The sequence below is a fragment of the Ursus arctos genome, chromosome X (assembly GCF_023065955.2).
Source record: "Ursus arctos isolate Adak ecotype North America chromosome X, UrsArc2.0, whole genome shotgun sequence".
In the NCBI taxonomy this organism is placed as follows: Eukaryota; Metazoa; Chordata; class Mammalia; order Carnivora; family Ursidae; genus Ursus; species Ursus arctos.
In genome coordinates, this window is record NC_079873.1 from 55,065,429 (window position 1) to 55,090,945 (window position 25,517).

General features: G+C 54.2%; 1 long non-coding RNA gene across 1 annotated transcript; it reads right to left on the reverse strand.

Moving 5' to 3' along the window:
* Positions 1-1,828: 1,828 nt before the first annotated feature.
* On the reverse strand, positions 1,829-21,588 carry LOC130543698 (uncharacterized). Its single transcript, XR_008959204.1, has 5 exons — positions 19,924-21,588; positions 19,340-19,440; positions 9,798-10,092; positions 8,969-9,091; positions 1,829-5,219 (listed from the first exon to the last, which is right to left on the reverse strand). It is a non-coding gene; the product is annotated as an uncharacterized LOC130543698 (long non-coding RNA).
* Between the last annotated feature and the right edge of the window lie 3,929 nt (positions 21,589-25,517).

The window sequence follows — 25,517 nt, forward strand, 5'->3', positions numbered from 1 at the left end:
CTCTGCCTGTCCAGACCATCTGGACCATGGGGCCGGATTGTAGGCCCCATATTTGCCAAGGCACACTGATAAACAGCCTGGGCAGGTCACCCAGGCTGGGGAACCACAATATGTGAGAAATAGTCGCAGAGACTGGGCTGTTTACCTTGTCCAAGGGGGATCCTGAACCTTGGCCTAAAATAGCAACGTTCTGCAGAGGCTCGGTCATACTGAGCACTGCCTTCGAGCTAGGCACTGTTCAGAGGGCTTCCCAGACACGGAACCCCCACAGTAACCCTAAGGGAGTCAGACTCAGAGAGGTAGAGTAACTTGCAGGAACTTCGAGGGAGCAGCAGAGCCCGCACACAGCCCAAATCTGCTTGGCTCCAAAGACCACGCTTTTGTCCAAATAGCTGAAGGCCCACATGGGGCAGAGGGAACAAGAGGTGGTCTGTATGGTCCGAGAAGGCATATCTGGGATCTGTGGGTGGAAACCACTGGAAAGTATGATTTCAGCTCAATACATACATGGTGTTTGAGGGGTTTTGCTTTGCTTTGTTCTGTTTGGCTTTAACTTTTTATTACGGAAAATCTCAGATATATGTCGAAGGAGACACAAGAGTTCCACGAGCCCCCATGCATTTGCCCATCACCCATTCTCAACAATTATCAACTCACGGCCAATCTTCTTTCACTCTGATCCCCACCCACTCCCCAGCCAAGGGTTATTTTAAGGCAGATTCCAGACATCCCATCAGTGTGTAAATAGACAGTGATTTTATCAGGCAGCCCTGTCCTGAGAGAGACCTGGCATCTAGGAGAGAGAGGGAAGAAGCTTATTGTTATTGGAGGGGTAAAATGATCCCTGAGGCCATTTTCCATTCATATAAATGGAGAATGGCCACCGCCAGCTCCCTCTTCTTTTGAACATAACCAAATTGTTGGGGGCAGCTCAAGGAGCAGAGGCTGATGCTGCCATCTGGGTGAAGGAGGCTACTAAGGGTCCCTGGGCTTGCAAAGCTATTCCCCAGGGACACAAGATAGGGAGCCCCTTACCCTCTCCAGCCTGGAGCTGGCACCCTACTACCCTTGGTACCCAGGATCTGTTCAGAAAAAAAGGGGCACATATTCCCCTACCCCTAACACTCTCTCTCTCTCTCTCTCTCTCTCTCTCTCTCCTCTCCCCCTCTCATATTCACATGCTCACACACCCTATTAGAGTCTTTGGAAGGCATGTCGTAGACTGCCTCTCCCACCTTGCCCTGGAGCCTGGCATGAGTCACCTCCTCACCGTGGACATGTGGGCACAGGTCTTCATGGGAGCTGGCCGTGGGAGCAAGCAAACTTCAAGGCTTCATGGACTGTCAACCCCCAGGCCTAGCCTATTCTTCTAGTAGGTGGTTCTCCTGGGTCCTGCCCACCCCTCCCAATGGACTTTATGCACGGTCCTTCTTTACCTGCCCCTCCCTCAGTCTGCAGCAGGGCCTCCAGCCATGCAGTGCCCAGGTCAACCAGGGAAAGTCCCACATTTCCTCCACCTTGGAAAAACTCTAGCCCCTGCCCTGAGTGGACACTCCCAAACATGTCAATAGCATGACAGGGACGCAGGTTAGTTTTGATGGGTCCCATGCACCCGTGTTTATGTTAGTTTATCAGTCTTTCACTCAAGGGCAGGGATTGGGTTCCTAGTGTCCCCTCTGCATGGGGAGCAATGACAATTGACTTTTAAATAAGTAACTATATTTCCCGGAGAACGCGGTGGAAGAGCTAAGAGTGGGGAATATGACTGGTGGTTGTTGGTGATAATGGGGGCAGTACAGATGTGAAACTTGAGGCAGCTGAGGACAGTGATATCAGCTTTTATTCAGTCAGTGAGCATGGAGACAGAAATGGCAATGGTGACAATCAGGGTAGAAGAAATCATCATGGTGGCAGTGGCTAGAGCTTTGGGCTCCAGGCGGCTATCTTCGGTGATGCTTCGGAAAACACTCTCCACAGCAATTCTAAGAACCAAGGTGCCTTCTGCAGCCTCCCAGTCTGCCCTGAGAGCATCCCCTTGGCCAAAAGCTGATCCAAAGGCTCAGGTTCCTGAGGTCCGTCCCGATGACATCTGTTCAGCTAGGTCTCAGAGGAGGCAGGAGGGTAGACCGCATATATGACTTCTCTGGGGGCCTGTTGACACAGGATGCTGCTCCAGGCCAGAGAGTAGGTTCAAATCCACCCTGGCCTCCGGCAAAAGAGACACTCTTCAGCTTCATTTTTTTAATCTTGTCCATCCCCAGGTGTGGCTTCACAGTCTCAGAGGGTGAGAGAGCTGTGCCAGACTCTGGACTTCTCTTGCACCTGAAATCCCTATAGTTGCTGGGGGACAAGAGGCTGGATCGCCAATGGAGGCTGGTGAGGCTCTTTTCTGTCCCCAGGAAGACTCCTGGGTAAGAGACCAATCTGGGAGTGAGATGGGCAGACCTCCGACTCCCCGGGAGGCTGAGACCTTCTGAGCTGACAGCCTGTAGTCCCTCAGGACAGAGAAAGTGATCCAGGAGTCCATGAGGAGGGATTCGCTCCTGCCTTGGTGACTATGCAGTGAGGCAAACCTGGTCTTCTGGGGGGAGGGGGGATAAGTGGGGGGCAGCCCCACTTATTCTATGATGAAGTGAGAAAAGTAGGGTTTTTTGAAGCCAGACAGATCTAAGTTGGAGTCCAGGCTCCAGCCCTTCCTAACTTTGTGTCCATGCTCAAGTCCTTCCATTCTGCTGCAGCCCCATTTCCTCATCCGGGGAAGTTCCATGACTAGGAGTTTTTCCTTTTCCTCCCTTTGAACATTCCTGGGGAACTACGGCCTTCCCCAATCCCTTATCTACTCTGTGTGCCCAAACAACCCCAAGTAAGAGACTACTAGGAAGAGCCTTGAGTTACCACAACTGGACCCAATGTACTGGGACAATTTCAGGTCAGGCACTGGTCAATAGAGAGGTCTCCCAGAATGCCAAACGGTGATGACCTCTTTGTAGCCAGGAAAGAGGAGAGTGGTTCTTCCCCATTGCCTCGGGCAAGTGTGGCAGGGATGGCCAAGGAGAGGATGCTGTGTGTTTGCTCCCTTCTCTTTGGTCCTCTGGCACTTACTCCCCAAGCTCTTCTGTCTGGCACAGAGCTTATGTCATCTCATGATGTCTCTTGCATGGTTGTTAGGAAACCTTGTAGTATTTAACTTGGCGTGCGTATCAGTGTATGTGTCTGAGTGGGTTCTGTCTCTTCAACTACACTGCAAGGCCCCCCAAGAGCAGGGGACAGCCCTTCATCTCTTCTCTCCCCTCTTAGCACAGGTCTGGGCACCTGGAAGGCTTCAGTCCTGCCCTGTTCTTGCTTCTGGGGTTAGACAGCTGCTCAGGGTCCTTCCAAAAAGTGCAAAGATTCCAAATCCCTCTTAAGCTCTGGGTCTCTGGGCTTGGTGGGGGGTGGGGGTGGGGCTTCATGGCTCTTTTGAGACTGTCTTCCTGACTCTTTCTCTGGGAAAATCTGTACGGGCCTCTGACCCTAGATCTCTCAGTCTCGCGGGTGTGTCTCTGTGCCAGTGTCTCTGTGAGTGAATGTCTTCCGGTCTTTGGGAAATGAGGGCGGGGCCAATGAGAACATTGCAGCTGAATAGAATCTTTGTGGCCTAATGATTTTAGAAAACGATTTGCACGGCAGGCTTATTATTTGGAGGATGGGAACCAGCTGTTCCCCTCTCCCTGACAGCAGGATAAGAAGGAGGGGATGACAACTGCAGTTGGAGAGACTGAGGCTTCTGACCTAGGGAGGCAAGTGATACAGGAACTTGAGGCCCTAGATTTAGGGGGCAGCATCCTCTCTAGAAGGCTCTAAGAGCAGATCACCTAGCATTTACAGCAGAGCCCTTTCTGGTTCCAGGAGAGCAGGTGTCAGGGCCCTAGGCTCAGGAGACACTGACAATGGGCCTGGCTTCATTCAAGGTGAAGCTTCACCAGGGCATCCAGAATTCTCTGCCAGTGCCCAGATAGTACCTCCCAAGGTTCAAAAGAGGCTGCTCCCCACCCTCACAGAGCTATTGAGAGGCTAAAGCAAGAGAATGTATGTACTTGTCCCCAGGGAGGGTACCACGCACCTGGCTACTCAATAAATTTTAGAAGCAAAGTGACCGAACCAAGGGCAATGTGGTGAGGAGACCTAGGCCCATTGGGGCAAGAAGGGAGCTGGGAATCCACAGTGCCTGGGGCCCGGCCCCTCAGGAGGCGATTTCTCCTTCCTCAAGGGGGCCTCTGCTTCCTTCCACAAACTGTAAGCAGTGGGTTCCACTCTCTTTCTACATCTCAGCTGCCCCACCTACTCTGCCCCTGCCCATCGGAGACTGTCCCCAGCATCTCTCCTCCCTGCTGTCTCTGCAACAATTCCCCCAGGGCCTTTTGTGTTTTAAGGACTTTAAGGCTACTCCGGACAGAGAAACCAGCAGCAGGGCATGGTGGGGGGGGTGGTCACCAGAATAACAACTGTGGGGAAGCCTCAAAGGGTCAAGAGAGTAGAGTTCCAGTTGCCCTTGGCATTCATTGAAATGGAAATGGAGCTGGGGCAGCCATTCTCAGAAGCCTTTCCCAGACTCCTTTTCTTCCATGGTCCCATGGACATTGCTTCATTCTTTTCCTCTTTTATGCCTGGGCTTGGGGCTCCTATATTCCCCAGCAAGGCGTCCTCCCGCTCAGCTCCCACCCCCATCCCTCCTCGCCATCAATAGGCCCCAAGGGTAGCAGAGACCCTCTCAGGGCAAAATAATAGGCATCGCAATTCCATCATTCACATTCGCCTGGACTCAAGTGGGTCATTTACATGAACCCTGGAATGGCAACTGCTGGGAGGGAGCTTAAGGATCATCCAGGTCATCCCTTCCCCCTGTCCCTTCCCTCTCGGGGGAACAGAGAAGGAAACCAAGGCCCAGAGAAGGGAAGGGAGCTACCCAAGGTTATTCAGTGAGTAAGACGTGGTGCCTGAGGACCACTCACTGCTTTTGATCAGACTTGCCAATTTTGAGGGCCAAGGATCTGGGCCCCTGAAAGTGGCCAACTTCCAGCCAACTTTATGCAGGGGGTTTCGGAGCAGGTTTTCCCCTAGCTAAGGGGAGCTTGGGCAGTTTCCCCAAGGCTCAGAGGAAGGAAATTCCCATCTGCTGCTGGCCTACTGCGTGCAAAAGACTCCCTTATTGGTTCTTTTCTTTCATCCGCACGACAAACCTGCGTAGGAGGAAGACAGCATTATTATTATCCTCATTTTGCATGAAGGGACACATATGGAAATAGGTCACGTGTCTAGAAAGTGATGGTCTGGGCTCAGAGCCTCGGCCCTGTTATCTACATCCCACGGTCATAGAGGGCTCCTCAGAGCGCATCTCAGTCATGCCCCCACTCTGGCCCATGCTCTTTTCCCCTTCTGCCTCCAACCTGCCTGCAGTTCACACGGTGTGACTGGGGAGGTGTGGACGGGTGAGGGATCCACAGAGTGGTGCTCCAGAGGACACCTGCGTCCTGACTCAGCCACCTCTGAACTCCCTAAGAAGCTGGACAGCAGCTCTCAGGGCTCTGCAAAACAGTGCGTGCGTTGCATGCGCATGTGCACATACGTGACAGCTGGACTTCTAGGTGGATTTGCAGTTGCGCAGAAGGCTCTGGTTCCGTATGTGTGTTTGAGTCTACATGTGTTTTGGGCTTCATTTGTCTCGGTCAAGGTAGACATCTGCGGCTCGGTGTGATTGTATACATGTGTCTGTCCACATGTGTCACGGCATCTGTGGATGTGTATTTCTTTGTGTAAATATGTGTCTGCCCTGGCAGACCCACAGACTGTGTGTGTCCCTGAGCCTCAGCAGGTTGGGCAGTCTCTGCCGTGTCTAGGTGTGGGTATGACCCTGAGACGTGTGTGGGGGCCCAGGCCTGCGGAAGCCCGATGTATACAGCTTGCTGTGTCGACAGGGGCCTGATTGCCAGGGGTCTGTGTAAAGCAGGGGAACATCTACATACGCATGTCCAGGCCCAGGCCGAGGGCTGGGTGGGATGGCACTGTATGTCTGCACGTGGGTCTGCGCACACTCGGATCTGCTGTCAATCTCTGCCAGCGAATCTCAGCAGTCCCCAGCACCCCCAGCTTCCGTGAACCGCCCCCCCCCCGACGCCGAGGCATCAGGACCCATCGGGTGTGAGCATCCCTATTACACCCTACCAAGTGTACTAATCCCCCTGGGGAAGTCATTACCAACAACCATACACAGCCAGAGTTGCTTAATCACTCTTAAGACATTTCTTTATAATCTGAGTAAATTACTTTAATTACTTGCAACTACCAATTAGTGTTTGAAGGTTTCCCTTCCAGAGAAACAAGCCTCCTGCTCTGGACTTCCAGTCCCCTCCTCCTCTAGGGTGAGCGCTGCTCACCTGGCTGCCCCTCCTACCAGGCGCCAGGCTGCCCCCTTTCCACCCACAGAGCCTGGCCACAGCGGCCCAGACCCTGGCTTGGCTTCAGGGAGGCTCAGTTTCTCCCTGGCGCTGTAAGCACCGCTTGCTGACCCCAAGACCTGTGCCCAAGCAGGTTATGGCATCAGCAGACCCCAGCTCAGCCTCTCCCAGCTCACTCCATGGGGCCTGGCTCAGCTCTGGTTTGTTCCTGGCTCTGTTGTCGATGGCCAGAACTTTCCTTCTCAGGGTCTTTCTCCTCGCCAGCCACCACCAGCCTCTCCAGGTGTGTAAGCGAGATGGCTGCTGCCTCTGAGCTCCTTGCACAGGAGGGGCACAGAAGCTACAGGCATCCAAGAGCCAAGCCATTCTCCAAGTCAGGCTGCCGTCCACTCTCGCTGAAGCCCCAGAAGAGGGGCTGGCCCTACCAGCTTCCATGCCCCACCCAGGGAGCCCCCTGGAAAATCCCCGAGAGAAAACAGCAGGCTGTAAGAGGCGGGAGAGGAACACCAGCTCTGTCCCACCTTAGCTGCACAACCTGGGGCAAGTCGCTTCCTCGTGCCAAGCCTCAGTTTCCTTATGTATAAAATGTGGAAGATGAGGCTAACTTCACCCTGGGGTGTGAAGATGAAACCCCCCCCTCGAGGCACCATGGAGGCACACAGTACATGCTAATGCCCAATGTGCCAGGAACGGGAACATCAAGAAAGAAAAAACCGTGGTGCTGCCTTTGGGAACCTTCCAGTCTCACAGGGAACACAGGATATATGGAGAATTAACTGGAATGGAAGAAGAATTATAGTACTCGTCCTAAGAAAGACACACAAAGTATGGAGGGTAGGCAGGTAACCAAAAGCAGAAAAGGTAGGCTTAAGGAGGCCGTCTCATTTGCAGCTCAGCTCACCACCCACTTCCTGTTTGTCCCTCCCTGGCTTCACCTAGGCCTTGCACACCTGGGCAGGGGGCATCTTTGCAGGCTGGATGCTGTGTGCATGGCCATAGAAGTTACAAGACACCATCCAAGGCTGTTCCTGCTCATTTGTGTGCTGGTGTGTGTGTGTGTGTGTGTGTGTGTGTGTGTGTGTGTGTCTCCTCTGTGTATATATATGCACATGAACGTAGAGATAAATGTCTGTGTGTGTGTGTGTGTGTGTGTGTGTGTGTATAAAACTTGGAACAGAAAAAGAGTGGGTGAAGACAAGGAAGGAGAAGACGGTGCCAGGAAACAAGGCTCCGCCCCTCCTTCCTGCCAGCTCCTCTCCCCCTGGTCACTGAGCACGAGGGGGGCAACCCACCCCCACAGCCCCCTCCACACCCCTCTCTTCCACTCAGTGCCCCCGACCCCCGCTCATGAGACAGCTCCCAGATGCTCCTTCTTTCAGTTGTTATCTGCACATACCATTCCCACAGCATTTGCTCTTCCTGTGTACCATTCGGTTGTTCCCAGGGTCCTGACAACTAAGTGCTATCACTATCTCTGTTTTAACAATGAGGAAACTGAGGCACGGAGAGCTGCTATGACTAATCCAAACTACACTGTGTTGGAAGAGAAGCTCTTAAACTCCTAGCCCCCTCACTGTTTAGCTTGGCCCCGGGGGCTCCCACTAGCCCTTTGAGGGGCAGGGCTGGGGAATGGGAAGGGAAGGCTGCTTCCCTGTCTGGGAGCCTGGGATCACTTGGGTCCCAGCTCCACACCCTTTCTCTTAGGCTTCAGTTTCACTGGCCCTCCCCTTTCCCCGCCCCCCCCCCCCCCGGAGATGAGGGAATCAGCAGCCTTCTGGGCAGGCAGTAGGGCCGTGGGGGTTAATTAACTGTTTCCCAAAAAGCTTTGAAGATGAAGGCTCTCCTCCAGGAGGGAGGAGGGAGAGGGGCAAGCAGAGCTGCCAAAGAATTGGGGCACCAGGTTGTTATTAAGGAAAAATCCCCAGCTTCTGGCCTCCACCCCACCCACCCCCTTCCAGGTGCTGCCAGTGGGCTCTGCACTTCACAAGCTTTCTGGACTCCGTGCCCTGTGCCATGTCCAGGCGTGCTTTCTGAAGGTGTGCAGTCCTGGTGGTGGCGGGGGGGGGGGGGGCTGAGACCCTGGTCTCTGGCAGGCAAATCGGGAAGAAGAGGGCTGTTGGTAATACAGATCCCAGGGTCCACATGGAGAGGAGGGTGGAGGCACGACTCAGACATTCTGCCTGTGAGCCTGGCCCAGCTCACTGTGGAGAGAGAGGTTGCTGGCTCCCGGCTCCACTCACCCAAGCCAGGACTCTCCTGCGATGTGGCTCTATGTGGGCCTGATCTAGAGGTCCTGAAAGATGGCTCTCGATTCAGTGCTTTGTTCCTCAGAAGGCTGGAACTGTGTTTGAGGTGGAAAATCAATATCCTTCTACCTGCAAGCTACTTCCTTCATCTCGTCCTTGTCTAGCTCCCTCTCTCTCAGTGCACCCAGAGCTTACGGTCTAGTTGGGGAGACAGAGTTGTAATGAGAGACCATATGACTATTTAACCCACATTCTTCTCCTGGGTAATTATCGTACGGAAGGACTCACCCGTGCGCAGTGATATATGTCAAATCGTAGCCCACAGAAGACAGGCAGATTGCGTACAGCCTAAATGGCCATCGGTAGGGGACCGGTTTAATAAACTGTTCCATACCAGGGGATCCATCGAGGCTGTTCAAAAGCATAAGATAGATCAACACATGCAGAATGGAAAGATGCCTGCGCCCACTGCTAAGACCAAAAAGTAAGTTGTAAAGCATGCACGCATATAGAGTAGGACCCAATTTGTGACAAGTGAAGCCAGTTCTACAGCTGTACGTTTACTTAGGTACGTGTGCAGATGCGCAGAATAAAGTTCCAGCTGTTCCTTGGCCCCCTACACTGTTCCGCTAGTGCTGGCCTGTAGATGGGAGCCTGATGCTTCTTCACTGACCCTTGTCTTCTCGGTGCAACAGTAGCAAAACTACAGGGCACGAACAAGAAGTAAGAAAGTGCCTGCTCTGGGCCGGGCCCTTGCTAGGACTGAACCATGTGTCTCCCGAGGGTGGCCGAAGTGCCCAAACACCTCCAGAAGCCATCCATCCTGACCCCTGCCTCCACACCAGATGGCTTCCTCCCTTGCCTGCCAAGCAAGGTCTCCCCCAGCTGAAGGCAACTGCCCAGCCTCTGGCAAAGCACAGCTTCCTTCCCTAGTCAGGGGCCGGGAGTGTGCAAGTGAGTGTGTGCTCTGTGAACCATGCTGGGCACTGACAGGGGAACTGGTGGACCAGAGGACAGTGTCTGTCCTCGCAGTCTGGTGAGGGATGGAGGAGAGAGTGTCTGCAGGGCGCACGCGGAAACCAAACTGGGTCACCTGGAGCAGAAAGGAAATGTGTACCGAGGCTCCTGCAGGGGCATCCTCAGAACTCATGGGAGCTGCAGAAGCAGATGTGAGTGAGCAGAAGGAAGGCAGGGAAGTTCTGAGCATCCAACACACAGAAAGTGCAGTCCTTGTCTTGTAACCGGCGTGGTCTGGCCAGGACACCTTCGCTGCCAGGCAGCCTGTGTGGCCAGTCTCCACTCTTCCACCATGGCTCTTGCTTGAAGAGGGAGCATACTTTTGGCTGAGTTCCAGTCATGCATCAGCTCCCTTGACCTCTGGAGTTGAAGCAGTGGCCTTAGATTACCCCCTACTAAGACAACATAAAATGAGAGAGGTAATTTCTCCAAAAGAAATCAGGATGCCAGGGTGCCTGGGTGGCTGGGTCGGTGAAGCAGCTGCCTTCGGCTCAGGTCATGATCCCTGGGTCCTGGGATCTAGCCCTGCATCGGGCTCCCTGCTCAGCGGGGAGCCTGCTTCTCCCTCTGCCTGCCGCTCCCTCTGTTTCTGTCCTCTCTCTCTCACTCTGACAAATAAATAAAATCCTTAAAAAAAAAATCAGGATGCCATGGTGGGGGCAGGGGATGGTAGCAGAGGGGTGGAGAAGGGGCAGGCAAAAAATGACAAACGACCATGACAAGGGAAGCTAGGACACAGACCCAAAAAGCTGTCTGTGCTGAGGTTATGGGCAATGGCTTCATGGAGCCTGTGCTGAGCCATTTTGAGTTTGTGTTGAGCACCTCTTTGGGACTGACCCTGTACCCGGCCCTTTCCACATGTCACTGTCTTCAACCCGGCCCTGAGGCATAGGCATTATTACCTCCACATACAGATGAGGCCCTGGAGGCTCCAAGACAGGGAGTGACTTGTCCAGCATCAGCATCTACCAAATAGCCGAATCTGGACTCGAACCTAGGATTCTGGCTGTGCTCTCCTCCTCCCCCTCTCACCCCCAGCCATGTGGGAGGAGCTGTGGCTGCTGTCTGAGCAGCCCCTTGGGTATCTGTCTTGAGAGCTCTATATCAGCAGCATCCTCTTGGCTTTCTCTTCTCCTCCTTTTCCGTCTCCTGCTTCCAGCACTCAATCCTCAGCAAATCTCCGAGCTCGATTTAGAAAGGGTGCTTGAGGCCTTTGGTGCTGGCTGACTTGTGGGCAGAGGCAGGTTGAGCTGTGGTCACATTCCCTGGAGGCTCTCCCACCAGCTCTCTGCAAGGCTGTCCGGGACACCTTGGCTGCAGGCAGGGCCTGGGAGAGCGTTTCACCCCTGATGGAAAAGAGGAGGGACGCCTCCAATTCCCATTCCCCCCACCACCACCTAACCCCTCCAGGAGCACTGAAGCAGGCAGCGAGGATCTATCTGCCCGAAAAGCAGGGGAAGTGGAAATCGGCTGCCGAAGAGCCCCCTGCATGCTGCCCAGAGGATAAAGGGCCAGAGGGTGGGCTCCTGGATTCCCTTGTTACCCACACCTCCTCTGCTCCTCTGAGCTGCTTGCTATCCAATGCCCAGTTGGTCACGTGGGTGGCACTCCTACCTCTGTCCTCTCCCCCATGACTGCCAGGGCACAACCATCAGGACACAAGTCCTTTCCAGGCACTCAGCTGCATCGTAGACTCCTGGCTTCTCATTCCCACTTGGCGTGTTGCAAGTTAACGAGATGAGCCTTGGGGGGACCTTGGGTGGGTCCTTCAGGGGCCCCAGGCGGATCTCGGCCACTGGCATTGAGGTCTACATTATCTCTCTACAGCCATGGCCCCGAGGGATTAGCAGTTCTCTGGACTCAACTCAAATGCTTGACCTATTCTCCGTGACCCATCAGCCGTGTGGCAAAAGTGGAAAATCTTAGTCTGGGTGAAAGTTCCTTCCCACTGTGGCTCTCCTGGGCCACCGTGGGCCATGGGAGGAGGTGCAGAAATAGGGCAAAGACACCGGCCAGGTCCCAACCCTGCCCCTATTGGTCATGCAACCCGGGGTGAAGCCCTCCCTTAGCTGGCTGTCTATGGCAATCCCTAGGTCACATGGTCGCTGCAAGCTCCAGTGAGTCAAAGGATGTGAATAAACTCTAACAATACTAAGTGACTGGGTGCTCACTACCTGCCAAGCACTATTCTCAGCACTTGATGAGTATTACCGCATTTAAGCCTCACAGCAACCCAGCGACCCAGGGACCTATTGCTCTTGTGATGTCACAGAAGGTTTGAAAGAGATCTAAGGCACAGAGAGACTCCGTCACTCGCCCCAAGTCACAGGGCTAAGAAGGAGCAGGGCCCAATTTCAAACCCAGGTGGACCGGCTCCTGAACCTTCACCCTCACCACTGTGCTCTACTCTAAAACACTGCACGGGCCTCAGTGTTATTTTGTAATAACTGCCTCTAACTGAGGCTCGTTGTGGGTGGAGCTCATCAGAGAGGAGACTCTTAGGGAAGATTTAGAACGGAACAGTAGTGCCCGCTTTCTGAATCTGGTAGAGGTCTGCAGAGGTCAGATCTGCCTGCCCTGACTACGGCGGAGGGTCCCTTCCCCTCCAGAGCCTTGCATTTTGGAGAGGGTGGCATCTGGGTGGCTCCCATCTGCTCTGGTTGCAAGGGGGGGCAAGAGCAGCGGGTGAGCCGCTAATCAGAAGCAGCGGCCCGGGCGCAGCCCAACCGCTTGGCTCGCTCCTATGCAGCAGAGAGCGCCTGCTGAAAGGGCCCTGCTCCACCCTGGAGCTACTGGCGGTGGCGGCGCGATGACGGAGAGCCTGGGAAGCCCCCCCCCCCAGGGGCCGGCTGCCCGCCACTCGGCTTTGATAGCCCGGTCCGAGCGGCAAGACCGCAGTCCAGCAGCTCCTCCGGCGTTGCACACATTCTTCCTGGCCAAGAAGGAACGCGGAGAGCTAACAGGATCCAGATGTGGGACTGTGCTGGGCTTGAACCCCAAATACCCCACATACCAGCCAGGCCACTGAGAAACCTGGGGATGCACAGGAGGGCTGCCTGGGACTCCTGGCCTCCTTGAGGGCCTAGAAGCCAGCCTCGAGCCCCTCTAGTCATTCTCTAGGGGCCCTCTAGAGGCCTGAGGGCTGGGACCAGGCCTCAACTCCCTCTTTTGAGTCTGTGCAGCAAATCAGCTCCCTCCCCGTGGGAGTTGGGGAGTCTGGTGGGGAGCTCAAGGAGGCCCACCCAAGAGGTTATGTCCTCCTGTGTGAATCAGAAGCCCCATCCCCTGATACTGGTGAACCCCTGAGCTGGTCCTCTTTGTCCACAGATGGGGGGCTTCGGTCAGCCATGAGGTTCAGGGGTCACCACACTTCAATGTCAGCCCCAGATCCCCTGTGTCTTAGCTCCATGGCCCTGGGCACGGCATTTCAGTTTTCTAGAGCTCTGTGACACAAGCGTCATGATAAGCCCATGTATGGGTCATTCTATCGCGGGAAGAACATGGATCCCGGCCCTCCCAGCTGAAGCTGGCATCCGATGGCACAGAGAGAAAGGAAGCCAACCCTCCAGAGAGCTCCCGCATCTTATGTGCATCCTTTGTCCTGGGGGCCAGGTTACACTAAAGGGGAGGAAAGGGGCTGTCCAGGTGTGTCTGGTCCCCTGTTGCAAGAGCCCAAGGGCTGGGAAGAAAAAGGGGGGACATAGATCTGGGGGCCTCCTTGGACATGTTCCTTTAAGAGCTGGTGCCACTCAACCCATGGCAGTGTGTTCATCAATATGCTGTGATCCCAGAGGCGCCTGGGTGGCTCAGCCAGTGAAGCATCTGCCTTCGGCTCAGGTCAGGATCCCAGGGTCCCCGGATCGAGCCCCACCTCGAGCTCCCTACTCAGCTCCGCGGAGAGTCTGCTTCTCCCTCTGCCCTCCCCCTGTGTTCTTGCATGATGTCTCTGTCTCAAATAAATAAATAAAATGTGTTTTTTTGAATATATGCTGTGATCGCAGACCAGCAGCACTCCGTGAATATGTGGCAACACAGGGTGCTGGATAAATGGTTTGTAATATAATGAGATGGGCTCTTAACAGGTTTCCCTCTCCCCCACAGCTCTTTTCCAGCCTCTGAGAAGCTCGGAGAGCCTGAAAGTGCACCATGAGCACTTCACAGTAAGTTATTATTTGCCATTGACACCACGGTGTGAATTAGTTGATTAGCTGGCTGGAGTTTTAGGAGTAATGGGGGTGGGGGAGCAGTTCAGAGGCATGAGAAACCGTCTAGAAGGGTAGATGTGGGCCTGAGTCAGGTGCAGGGGGAAGCAGTGTTAGGCCCCCAAAATGCTGGGTGCAGACTGAAGAGCTGACAGGGCAGGGGGCTGAACTTCTGGGATGCTAGACTGAGAAACAGAAGACACGAGTTTGAGGTCCGCCATTGGCACAGACCAAGTTGTATAATCACAGTCAGGGGAGCTTCTGTGCCATAGGAAGAGCCTGACCTAGACGAGGAGAAGGCAGGTAGAGTGGCATTCAAGGATTTTAATTTCTCAATGCAGCTCTGAGTCGGGCCTAGCCTAGGGTTTCCTGAGAAAGCAGGGGAAACAGTCTTTGTAAAAGGACGAAGAGAAACTCTGGGCCACAGGAGTGGGGAGTAGGGGGTTCCTGCTTTGTGGGAGACCCAATTCCTCATCTACACAAGCTCAGAAAGGTAGCTCAAGAAAGAAAAGAGGGAATGAGAGGGCTAAGCCTAGTCTATCCCCCTCGCTGCATTCGCTTTTAAAATAAAACCCATTTATATATAAATGTTGGCCTGATGCCCAGTCTCTGTAGAAAAGCTTTTCTGTATTAAACGCTACAATGAATTAAATTAACCATAATGATTTCTTTGTGAATGGAAACACCTCTCTCTCTCTTCTCTCTCTCTTTCTCTGTCTCTCTCTCTCTTTCTCCCCCACTCCTCCCCTCCTTTGTGACATGGTTTTGATCAGGCTTCCCCCCTTTCAGCTCTGCCCCCTCAACCACCATCTGCCCCCTCACCCTCCCGACCCCCCATCCCACCAGCAGCAATGCCCTCGCAGCAAGTGACCAGTTCAGTGAGCACTTCCCAGGATGAAACCAGTGCCTTCTGGTGTCCAACGTGGGACAGAAATCAGTCAGCCCAGGAAGGCCGGTGAGCGCCAATGGTGCTGAGGCCATGCCCTAGGGAAGCCTGCGCCCAGCAGGGCTCCATTGGATGCTTCTCTGGCTGCGGATACTTCTCTGAGCCTTACTTTCTTCATCTGCAATCTGGAGTGGGTGGTATTGAGCCCAGTGGACTCATGGGGGGCAACTGGAAGGGCACACACATGTGCGTGGTTGCCAGCTGTGCACAGGGGAGATGTAGATGTGAATGTGGGCATTCGTGGGGTGTGTCTGAGAACACCTGTACCCACAGGGATATCTCCAAGTGTGGGTACCTGGACCTTTGCCCAGCCTCATATGTTCAGCCGTGTATGCATGTGGCAGAACATAACTGCAGATGAGTCTCGACCTGCAGGGGAGCCACCCAGGGATAGGCCCCATTGATGCTGAGAGACATCAGACATGGGCTCGGCCTTCAAGGCCCTCACGGATGCTCTACACGGAGCGGTCAGAAGTGGGGTGATGCCTTCTAGCTGGCAAGAAGCAGAGAGGGCTTCCTGAGGGTGGTAGTTTTTAAGCTGGGGGCCAGAAGAGGGGTCCTGATCACAACAATCTTTCCCATGGACACAAGGCTTCACATTTTCAATGCCTTTTTATAGGCATTATGTCATTTCTCCCACACATCAAGTCTAGAAAGTATGCGCTATTATGCCCATGTTAGAGATGAGAAGACTAAGGGTTTCAAGGTTCTGGTACCAGTTTACTCTACAGCCACGGTCTGGCTCCAGTCCACCCCACCTTCCATCTCAGCTGGGCCTGGATGCCGGGTTGCCACCCACAGCCCCCGCGCGGTGACCACAGTTTTCCAACCCGTGGCTCATGGAGCTTTTCCCCTGCTTCTTCACCACCACCTCACAAGGGTAAAACCCTGGGGGAGGACATTCTTTCCACAGCTTAGTGTCCCGCATCTGTATCATAAGAGGTGCCCAGAACTCAAGCCACAGCCTTCAACAACACCAGGCCATTGTGTACTGTTGGGTCTCCTCCCACACTGCTTCCTCTGCCTCCTCGTAGGCCTCCCACATGCCTACTACCCTTGCAAGTCTCCCTGGTGCCTGGTAAGAACGCTGCCACTGCCTCCCTCACGCTCCCTCCCTGTACTTGGAACCATCTCCCAGCAGGATACCTAACAGACATTTGGAATTACCAGTGGCCATGTCCGTATCTCCCACCAGAGGGTGAGTCCGTAAGGGCAGGGGTGATCTCTGCCACATTTCTCCATGACTCAGCAGAGTCAGACACTGAGATATGTGTGGAAGGAAGGAAGGGAGGGAGGCAGGGAGAGTCTTCCCAATGTAGAGTAGACTGGGGTGTTCCTAGCCTTCATTCTCGCGAACGCCGTTGAGACAGAGCAACATTTTATACTTCTAAAATACATCAGCTCAGAAAGGTGAAGTCAAAGGCGGGGGCTGGGATTGAGTGCAAGTTTGAAACAGGAAAGGAGGAGAGTGTGCTATGGCCAGGGCGAGTGATGGGACATGGATGATTCCCAGGGTGATGAAGTCTTCCCACCAAGGCTGAAGAGACTCTGGAAAAATCAGGTCCCAACAGCCACAGAGCACAGCAGGCAGACGGCGCAGGCCCAAAAGGACCAGCCCCATAGACAAACACGGATTTATCTCCAGGAACTGGAATCCTCTAAAGTTTCGTAGACAGGGAGACCCGGGAGCCTGGTAAGGGGGTGTCATCTTGAGCCCCACAAGAAGTGAAAGGTGGAGGTGTGGGAGGGGACCCTGATCCTGCACTTTTACTTTCATTCTACCTTCCTTGTCCTGAAACTGATGGGCCCTGGCCCAGGCCTGGGGCTGACAGGCTTACAGCTGCCTGCTGGATGCACAGACATCCCACTGGGGCAGAGGCCGGAGAGGTCAGCAAGGCCATCTCCCAAGCCTCCAGCCCCTTGGAGGGTTCTCCACAGATGGAGGCCACGGGGCCTACACAGGAGGAGGACCAGGCAGTGAGGCTGGCCCAGACGAGTTTGGCAGGGTGCCAGCAGGCCTGCCCTGGCACAGAGATGTGAGCGGATGGCCGTTGCAACTGGTCTAATTGCTGTCTCATTGGCTCTCCCAGGGGCTTATTCCAGAGCCAAGCAAAGGGAGGTTTCTGTTGTGAGACTTGAGGGAGCCTGAGGAGAGGTGGAGGGCCCGGCACTTTGAAAGGCATTGACAAACTCCAGCATGCCCAGGGCAAAGACCCAAGTTGGGGGAAGGGGTGGGCAGGGAGCAAAGAAGCCGGGAGGGAAGGGCCTGATATTCCCATCATGTGCTCTTGGCTCCCCCTTGACCCTGTGTCTCCCTCTAGCTAATGCCCTATGTCTCGTTTTCCCAGGGTCCTTGCTGGTCTGTCCCTACTTCTTCACCTGCACTTGCTACGTGAGACCCCTGTTGTCAGGCTCCCGTCCCTACTTCAGCTCTCACCTGACCTCAGAGAACTAATTACAGAACTCAGTGGATGCTTCTCTATCCTTAACTCCGTGGATCTCTTGGCCACACGAGATGTCTGTGACCACCTCCTGCTTCATGAGAATTTCTACTCCCAAATTCTATACTCTCTACTAGCTATGGTTTTCCTGGTTCTCCTCCTACTTCTTTGACCACTCTTCGTCAGTCCCTTCCCCAGGCCCCTCTTCTTCAGCGTGCCCCTTAAAGACTGGGTCCCCAAATTGCCGCTCACGAGCCTCTCCTCACAGATGCTTCCTGGGCACGCTCAGCCATTCCTGTGGCTTCTACCACGTCCTTTAGGCAAGTGAATTCCAAATGTCGCCTCAGCCTGGACCACTCTCCCGAGGTTCAGTCAGTATTAGTATTTCCGTAGCGGTCATCTCCGAGGACACGTCAAACCCACCTCACCCCAAACAGAACTTATACTCAGGGGCCCCATTTCTGCCCTTTTCATTTCTCAAGGGGCACCCCCACAACCCACTTAGGCTCTCAAGCTAGAAACCTTTGCTCCTCCATTTCCCTCACCCCTCACATTTAATTAATTACCATGACCTGCCAATTTTACCTCCTTAATAGCTCTGGAATCCGTCCCAAGCATTCCATCCCTACAAACACTGCCCTGATTCAGGCCTTTATTATTTCTCTGCCGCCAGAGTGCGTCCTCCTCTGACCAGCCTCCATACTGCAACCAGAGAGACTTTTCCTGCAGACGACTCTGAGCATGTAATTCCCCAGTTAAAATCCACCTCGCAGTCCCAGAGTAGAGTGTTAGTTCCTCAGCCTGATGCACAAGGACCCTGCTTACCCATCTCATGGCCTAGCCCCGGCACGTACCACGCTTTTCATGTCAACCTCAATACTCCCAGTCTCCTCTTTAGCCGGCAAACTCCTAATCACATAGGCAGCTTGGTGGGGTGGTTAAGAGCTCGAACTCAGGGGTCTGGCTGCTCAGTCAGGCAAGTCACTTACCTTCTCGGTACCTTGGTTTCCATATCTATGAAATGCGGTTATCAACAGTTTTTATCGCCTAAGGTTGTATTCATCTCAAAGGGCATGCTTGTTAATTAGATCGTGCTTGCAAAGCACTTAGAATGGCGCCTGACACATATTCAGTGCTGTGTAAGGGTTAGCTGTTCTTAGCTATCATTCTCTCTTCAAGGACCAGCTCAGACATTACCATCCTTGTGAAGCCACCTTCTCCTCTGAGACTAGGATAAGTGGCCCTCTTCTGGGCCCCTAGAGCCCTGGCTAAATTCCACCATGGCACTTGAGACCATCTACCTGTTGCTTGACCTTCCTCCCTGCTACTTGATATAAAGGACTGAGGTCTAATTTATCTCTGCATCTCTAGCCCCTGGCCCAGGACCTTTCATCTGAGACTTGGGCCAGCCGGAGAGTATGAACATCATCTCCATTCTGCAGATGGAGAAACTGAGGCTCAGGGAGGTAAGGGGAATGTCCCATGATCACACAGCTAGAAACTGGGAACACATAGGTTTCAACCCCAGTCTGTGTGATTCCAAACCCCATGACCTTTCTAATTTACCTAAGTGCCTTGGAGGAAAGTGCCCTCTTCTTTAGCATGAAGAAATCCTAGAAATCCTGTTCTGGAAGGAAGGACTTAAAGGAACTAGCGACTGTACTGCCTGAAGGAGAGACAACTCAGGGGCAAGGACAATCCTCTTTCACCCATCTGTTTGAAGCTTACTGGTGCCGGTGTGTGTGCTTCAATTGTGGTGCCAACGCATGTGTTGGACACGTGTGCGATGAGGTCATGCCAGAATGCTAGAGATGAAAACCCAGAGATGAGTACCTTTGTCTCAGAAACCCTGCTCACCTCTGTACGGTTCTCCAGAGTTTATACAATGCTTTGCCGTCGCATTTTGTCATTTGATCAGCCTCACGCACCTGTAATGAGGTAGCCTCGGCTCCAATGGGGCAGCGACTTAGCTCAAGTCACCCAGCTCAGAAGTGGCAGAGCGGGGACTCCGACATTGAATCAACACATAAAGTCTGAAGCAAGCCCCCATTACCTTTTGGCTGGACATCTCAGGAGAATCGGACTGTGGCCGGGGAGGGTTCTTATGCAAAGAAACGGGCATGTGAATGCTGCAGTGGTTTGGGGGTGTCCTGCCTAGAGGGAAGGGAGACAAAATAGGTCTCTAAGACTTGGTGTTCTCATCCACCAACGGGAATGACACCCCCAGGCTCACACGGTAGGTGCAAGTCTCAAATGAGATAGCACAAATAAGACAGACACAGGCCTCCTGCACAGTAAGCGCCCAACAGATAGAACATTGCATCAGAGTTCTTAGAATGCTTGTAACCGCGTAACTGTGACAAAGGGGTTGGAGGGAAGTCAGCATGTCAAGAAGCAGGCAGAGCCAGGTTTTGAAACACCACCTCTGCCCCTTACCGATGGTAGGACCCTGAGAAAGACCTGTCACGTCTTCCTTGCCCCGTCTGCACACTAGAGACGCTCACGTGTGCCTTCCAGAATTGTACGTGAGAGGACACGTGTGGAATGGCTGGCATGGGGGCAGGCATCTGTCATGGCAGATGCAGTGATTAGGACTTTGGAGTCAGACCAGCTGGGTTCCAAGCCTGGCTTCTTTACCTGGCGGCTGTGTGACCAACCGACCCTTCACAAGTCACTTCTTTGTGCCTTGGCTTCTTCGTCGTGGAGCTGGTTGCAAAGATTAAATGAGGGAATACATGTCAAGTGCTTAGAACTGCTTCTGGCACGGAGTACATGTTCTGTGCATGCTGGTGATTATTGTTATTATTAGACAGAGGCCTGAGAGGCATGAAATAGTGCCCCCCGTTCTCCCAGGGCACTGCATCCCTTCATGAACAAAGACAGGAGTTGAGGCCGGTTAGAACAGATTAGTGGCGTTCCTTTTATTCGGCTTCCTAAAGGCCCAGAATGACCCCTCCAGGGCTGGGGCCCTGCTTGTAGGGTTGCTGTGAGCAAGCCAAACCTTAGCCAAGATGCCCAAGGCTCTCTTCCAGATTAGGCCAGAACTGTGGAGAGCCACTATAAAGAAAGAGCTTTGTTCGACTTAGAGAGCTCAGAAACCATTACCTGACAACCCACTCCCTCCCTGAGGGGCCATGGGTAGAAAATATGGAATCCATCCATCTCTCATACATCTAACTCTGGCTCCCATGGCCGTACAGGGCCTTGGCTTACGGGGCCCAGCGGCAGCAGGGGGCAGGGCAGGGTTGAGGGCCGGCACCTGGTGTCCAGGCTGAGCCGAGTGAGGGCAGGCAGGGCCCCCTGAAGTTCCTATGCTGGCCCCATTTACAGCAGGCTTCTTGGAGACCCAGTCACCAGCTCTAGGTTTTCGTGGCTTCTCCCAACCACCCAGGCCTCGCTAGGCCTTTGGGCACCCAGAAGGAAGCAGGAGCCCAAGGAGACCCTTGCTTGGGTCAGTGCTCAGGGCCGAGAGCTCCAGTGGGGTTTTCACACACAAAAGCTGCAGTCGCAAGTTAGTGACCCCTCCCCATCTGAGCCCACCCTGCCCCACCCCCAGCGCCGCGCGGAGGGAAATCAGGAGAAGCTGAGGAATTGTTTGTAATTAGTGTGTTTTTAAAGGCTTTTCCGTGGGCCTTTAGCAGATTTCTGGGGAGGGCAGCTTGCCAGGGAGCATTGAAATGGAAATCCTGTGTTCTAGCCGGGACAGTCTTGGAAGGAGATTCTTCCCAGAGAAAAGGCCAGAAGGCCCGCCCCCCTCCCCCAAGTCCCCCGTGCGCTGCTGTGGTCACGGCAGGGCTGGGCGATGTGGGGGGCTTTGTGGAATGGCATTCGTGCCCACAGGCCTCAGCTCTGCCCTCAGGACCCGTCCGTTTAGCCTCCACATGAAAGGCAGCTCCACGGGCCCCCAGTTCCACTGTCTCCGACCTCAGGGGCACATCCGTTCACCACCCCCGACACACAGAATAATCACCCACTTTCCCAACTCTTTCCAAACGGGAGGCACTGGCCCTGGAACATGGTACCTCCAGGGTGACGTCCTCTGAAGTTACCCAGAAGTCATGCATACATACAAGCAGCCATTCTCCGAGAACAGTCCCTCCTGCCTGAGCAGCATTTAACGGTCTGCAGTGCCTTTGCCCATCTGCCGGTCCACCTAGTTATCCAGCAACCCAAGGCGGAGCTACCGCCTCTGATTACCAGTTTACAAATGGGGCTGGGGGGGTGACTGGCCCGAGTTTGCTCAGCCTGCAGAATCCCAGAGTTGGGCCTAAGGCCGAGGTCTGTAGGATGCCTCCTCCCGCCCCACCCCAGGCTGCCTCTCCCACACGCTGGCTGACACGCAGGCAGGACTGTTCTGGTGCAATCCTGGGGCCTTGTGGTCTGGGATCATTTCCTGTGGCCTGAAGTACTTATTTGCAAGTTGTAAGGACTGCCCGTTTTCTGGAGGCCTCACTGAATGCTTCCAGCTGGGAATTTAACCTTCTCAGACCCAGCTGTGGATCTTGAGAGCTCTCTTCATTCCCACCCATTCTCCTAGAACCCCCTGAGGTAAATTAGCTGCATAAGGGTGGGGGACAATGGAGGAGCACTGGACTGGGATGCAGAAGACCTGGTCTGGACTGTCTTCACCACCCACTTGCTCTGAGACCTTGTGCAAGTCCCTTCACCTCTCTGACCTCAAATCAAGACTCAGAAAGTGTGCTTCCCTGCCCGGCCTCTTGTTTTCATTGGAATATAAATGGAACTGACCCCCTTTTGCAGCCCCTCCACAGCTCCAGGTCTTGGGAGAAGCGGTGGATTTGTTGCACGTGAAAGCTGGCTAGGTTGGCCCTTTGGGGACAGTGGAAACCACACCCCCGACGCCGGCCCCTCCAGCATTGTACAGACGGGCACAGGAAAGGCGAGTGATTTGCCCAAGGTCATCCAGGGAAGCTAATGGTAAGGTCAGGATTAAAATCCAGTTTCATTGTGGTGGTACCAAGGCTGGCATGGGAGATTTTTAGCTTCCTATTTTTCCTGCCGGCCCCCATAAGCCATTCCCAATAAAACAGTAATAATACAAGCATGCTTAAACTCCTATAGAAAGTGTGAACCAAAACACCTTCAGAAATTTTTACTATTTTGTTAAGATTTTATTTATTTGAGAGAGAGAACAAGCGAGAGAGAGGGAGCGTGAGCATGGGGAGGGGTGGAGGGAGAGACAGAAGCAGACTCCCCACAGAACGGGGAGGCTGGCGCAGGGGCTCCATCCCAGGACCCTGGGATCATGACCTGAGCCGAAGGCAGATGCTTAACAGACTGAACCACCCAGGCGCCCCAATTTTTTGCTATTTTTATTGGTAATATAACACCCATCCTCCAGGTAAATACAGGGTTTTCTGGCCTCCACGGATGCCCAAGCTGCACGAGACCGCCGCCGCCCTTGAGGCCATCCTGGAGGAACGGCGGTGGTGGCAGGGCCGGCGTGAGCTCCTCACACTCCCGCCAGCAGCCTCCTCTGCATCTGTGCGCACATGGCATCCCTGGATACCTCCCTTCTGCCCACCCCACCCTCCCGAACTGGGAGATGTTTCTCAAACACAGTCCTCCTCCCCTCCACCTCTGCCCTTACATTGGCTCTAGGAAGACAAAGGACAAGGAGAGTCTAAGATTTACACAAGAGTGAAGGAAAGGATGTTTCATCGATATTTTAGAGGTGACTCTGCATGTCTTGTCTTTCCCTAGAAAGGAAGCTTCTGAGCCTGCCCTAGTACACAGAACATGAAGGAACCAGAGCATGTTAGAGCTAGAATAGCCCTTCGAGACCTCCAATTCAGCCCTCTGACACGTTACACAGGGAGAAACTGAGGCTCAGAGAGGGGGAAGGGGTTTAGAAACCTGGCAGCAGAGGCAGGACTAGAAACCTCTTCTGCCCCTGCAGCCAGTGTTTTATTTTGTTTTGTTTTCCACCCTCCCTCATACCCTGCTGCCTCTCGTGCCCACGTGCAGGCTCACCCATGTGTGCACTAATGCAGGCTGACGGCTGCTGGGAGGGTCACACATGGAGACACGCACCGGCCCATTCACTCTGACACATACCCCAGCTGGCAGTCCCCTGACACATCCTCCTCCATCCCCACTCACCAGCACCTACCCACCCCCCCAGTCCCCTCCACCAGCCTTGCCCGTGAGGGAAACCAGCCCCTACTGATTCACAGGCCCCTCCCTGCTGGCTGCCCCCAGGGTCTTTGTCAAAAGGCCCGCCCACAGCTGTGTAGAGAAGAGCTGGGTTTGAAGGTGCTCCTGGGTGGTGGGGGGGCTGGGAGGCTCAGTGCCACGGAGGAGCTGGGATGTGCACATGGGATGTTTGTATGACTGAAGGCTGGATCCAGAAGGCTCCACCGGGAGGCCTGGAGCCCAGCCACACCTTAGATAAAGCAAAGCAAGGGGAGGAATCTTTAGCGTTTGGAGAGAGAACAGGAGAGAAAAGGAGACCGGGCTAAATAGCCTGTAAAAGATAATAAGCCCAGGAGTGGAGGTCTGGAGGTCTATTCTGGCCAAGGTGGGACTTGTCGTAGAAAAAAAGCTGCCATCCAGAAACTGTGAGCTCAGGGGCCACTGGATACGAGGCTGGGCCAGGGTGGGGGAGGAGCGGGGGGGGGGGCGGGGCAGCTCCCCAGAGCCTGGGGGAGAAGTTGCTTAGCTGAGGAGAGGCCAGGCAGAGGCCTCTGACGGCGGAGGTACGAAGGTAGTAAGTCTCTCGGGCTGGATGGGGTTGAACAGTGCCTGACACCCTAGGTGTCGATACGTGATGGCTAAATAGAAAAATAAATGGACGAATGGGTGAGTGAATGAATGAATGAATGAATGAATGAATGAGTGGGTTCTGTCTCCCTTTAGAAGCTTGGGCCTGAGCCCCCCTCACAGCCAGGGCCAGCTTGATGTGGCTGGCAGCCTGAAGAAGGATTAAAGGGACTGCTGCCTTCAGAAAAGCATCTGAGCCCTTTGGCACTGCTAGCAATACCCCATCGCCCGGCACAGTGGAGCTCGGTAGGTGGGGCCCTGGCTTGTCACCCGCCTGGGCTTCGGTGCCCTTCATAGCCATCTGATCTAATCTCTCCCCCCACCACATGCCTTCAATGGAGAAACCGAGACTCAGACCAGGGAATGAATTTTCCCCGATCCTGCAGCCTGCCGGTGGCAGAGCTCAGCCTCAAGCTTTTCTCACCTGGCCTGGGCAGCCTGCTCTTTCCCCTAGCGGCTGTCTGTCTCTGTTGCCCCTACCACAGCACCCTCAGCCTCTGACTCAGTGGCTTCCGGGCCTGGGAGAGCCATGGGGAAACCAGGAAGGGTGGAGCAAGAATACAGACAGAGGAGAGGTGAATTTCTCTGGGGAAGCAGAGGAGGGGCCAACTGGCTGTTAGTGGGGACAGTGCTTATAGGAGGGAGGTGTCTGCCAGAACTGTCTGTCCACTGTGACACTGCTGAGGTCAAACCTGGTGCCCCTCACCCCCAGAGGTCCACGGGGCAAGGTGTGTGTTCCCCACACACCGCACCACGCATACACACACACACACACACACACACACACACACACACACAGGGTCCCAGCGTACACGTCCCATCGTGTGACAGAAGCAATGGTTATGAAGACAGTCTCCATCCCCCAGCTCACAGTGGGGCCTGGCCTCAGCTAGAAGGGAAGTACTGGGTGGCTTGGGGGACAAAGGCCACTGGATTCCATACACCACCAATGGATATTTTTCTTGTTAACACACAATGCTGCTTACATAACTGGAACTGGCTAGATACTATGAGAAATGTTTAGGGCTTAAGAAAAAGCAGGAGGAGGAATAAATAGCCACAAAGCCACAGGGTCCCAGGGGCTGCCTTCCTGAGGATGTTCTGCTCCCCTGCCCTCCCACACTCCCATGAATGGGAGTCTGGAAAGGCTGTGGCAAGGATGGAACAGGCTCGTGGCTCAGCAGCCCAGACAGGCCCCGTCCACTCGCTGGGCTTTCCTCTGTGAACACAACCCAAGGTTCTCCATGGCCCCTCGCCTTTTCTGCCTAGCTGGCCTAGCACCCCACTACCTTCCGGGCCCGGCTTGCCACCAAGTCCCAGCTGTAGGCTGGGTCCAGGCTGAGAGAGCGGTGGTTGGACCACTGTCAAGGCCAGGGCCTAAGGGATGTCTCCATCCACACTGGTCACATCTACGGAGTGAAGCCAGTTGCTTCCACTCAGCTCTGACC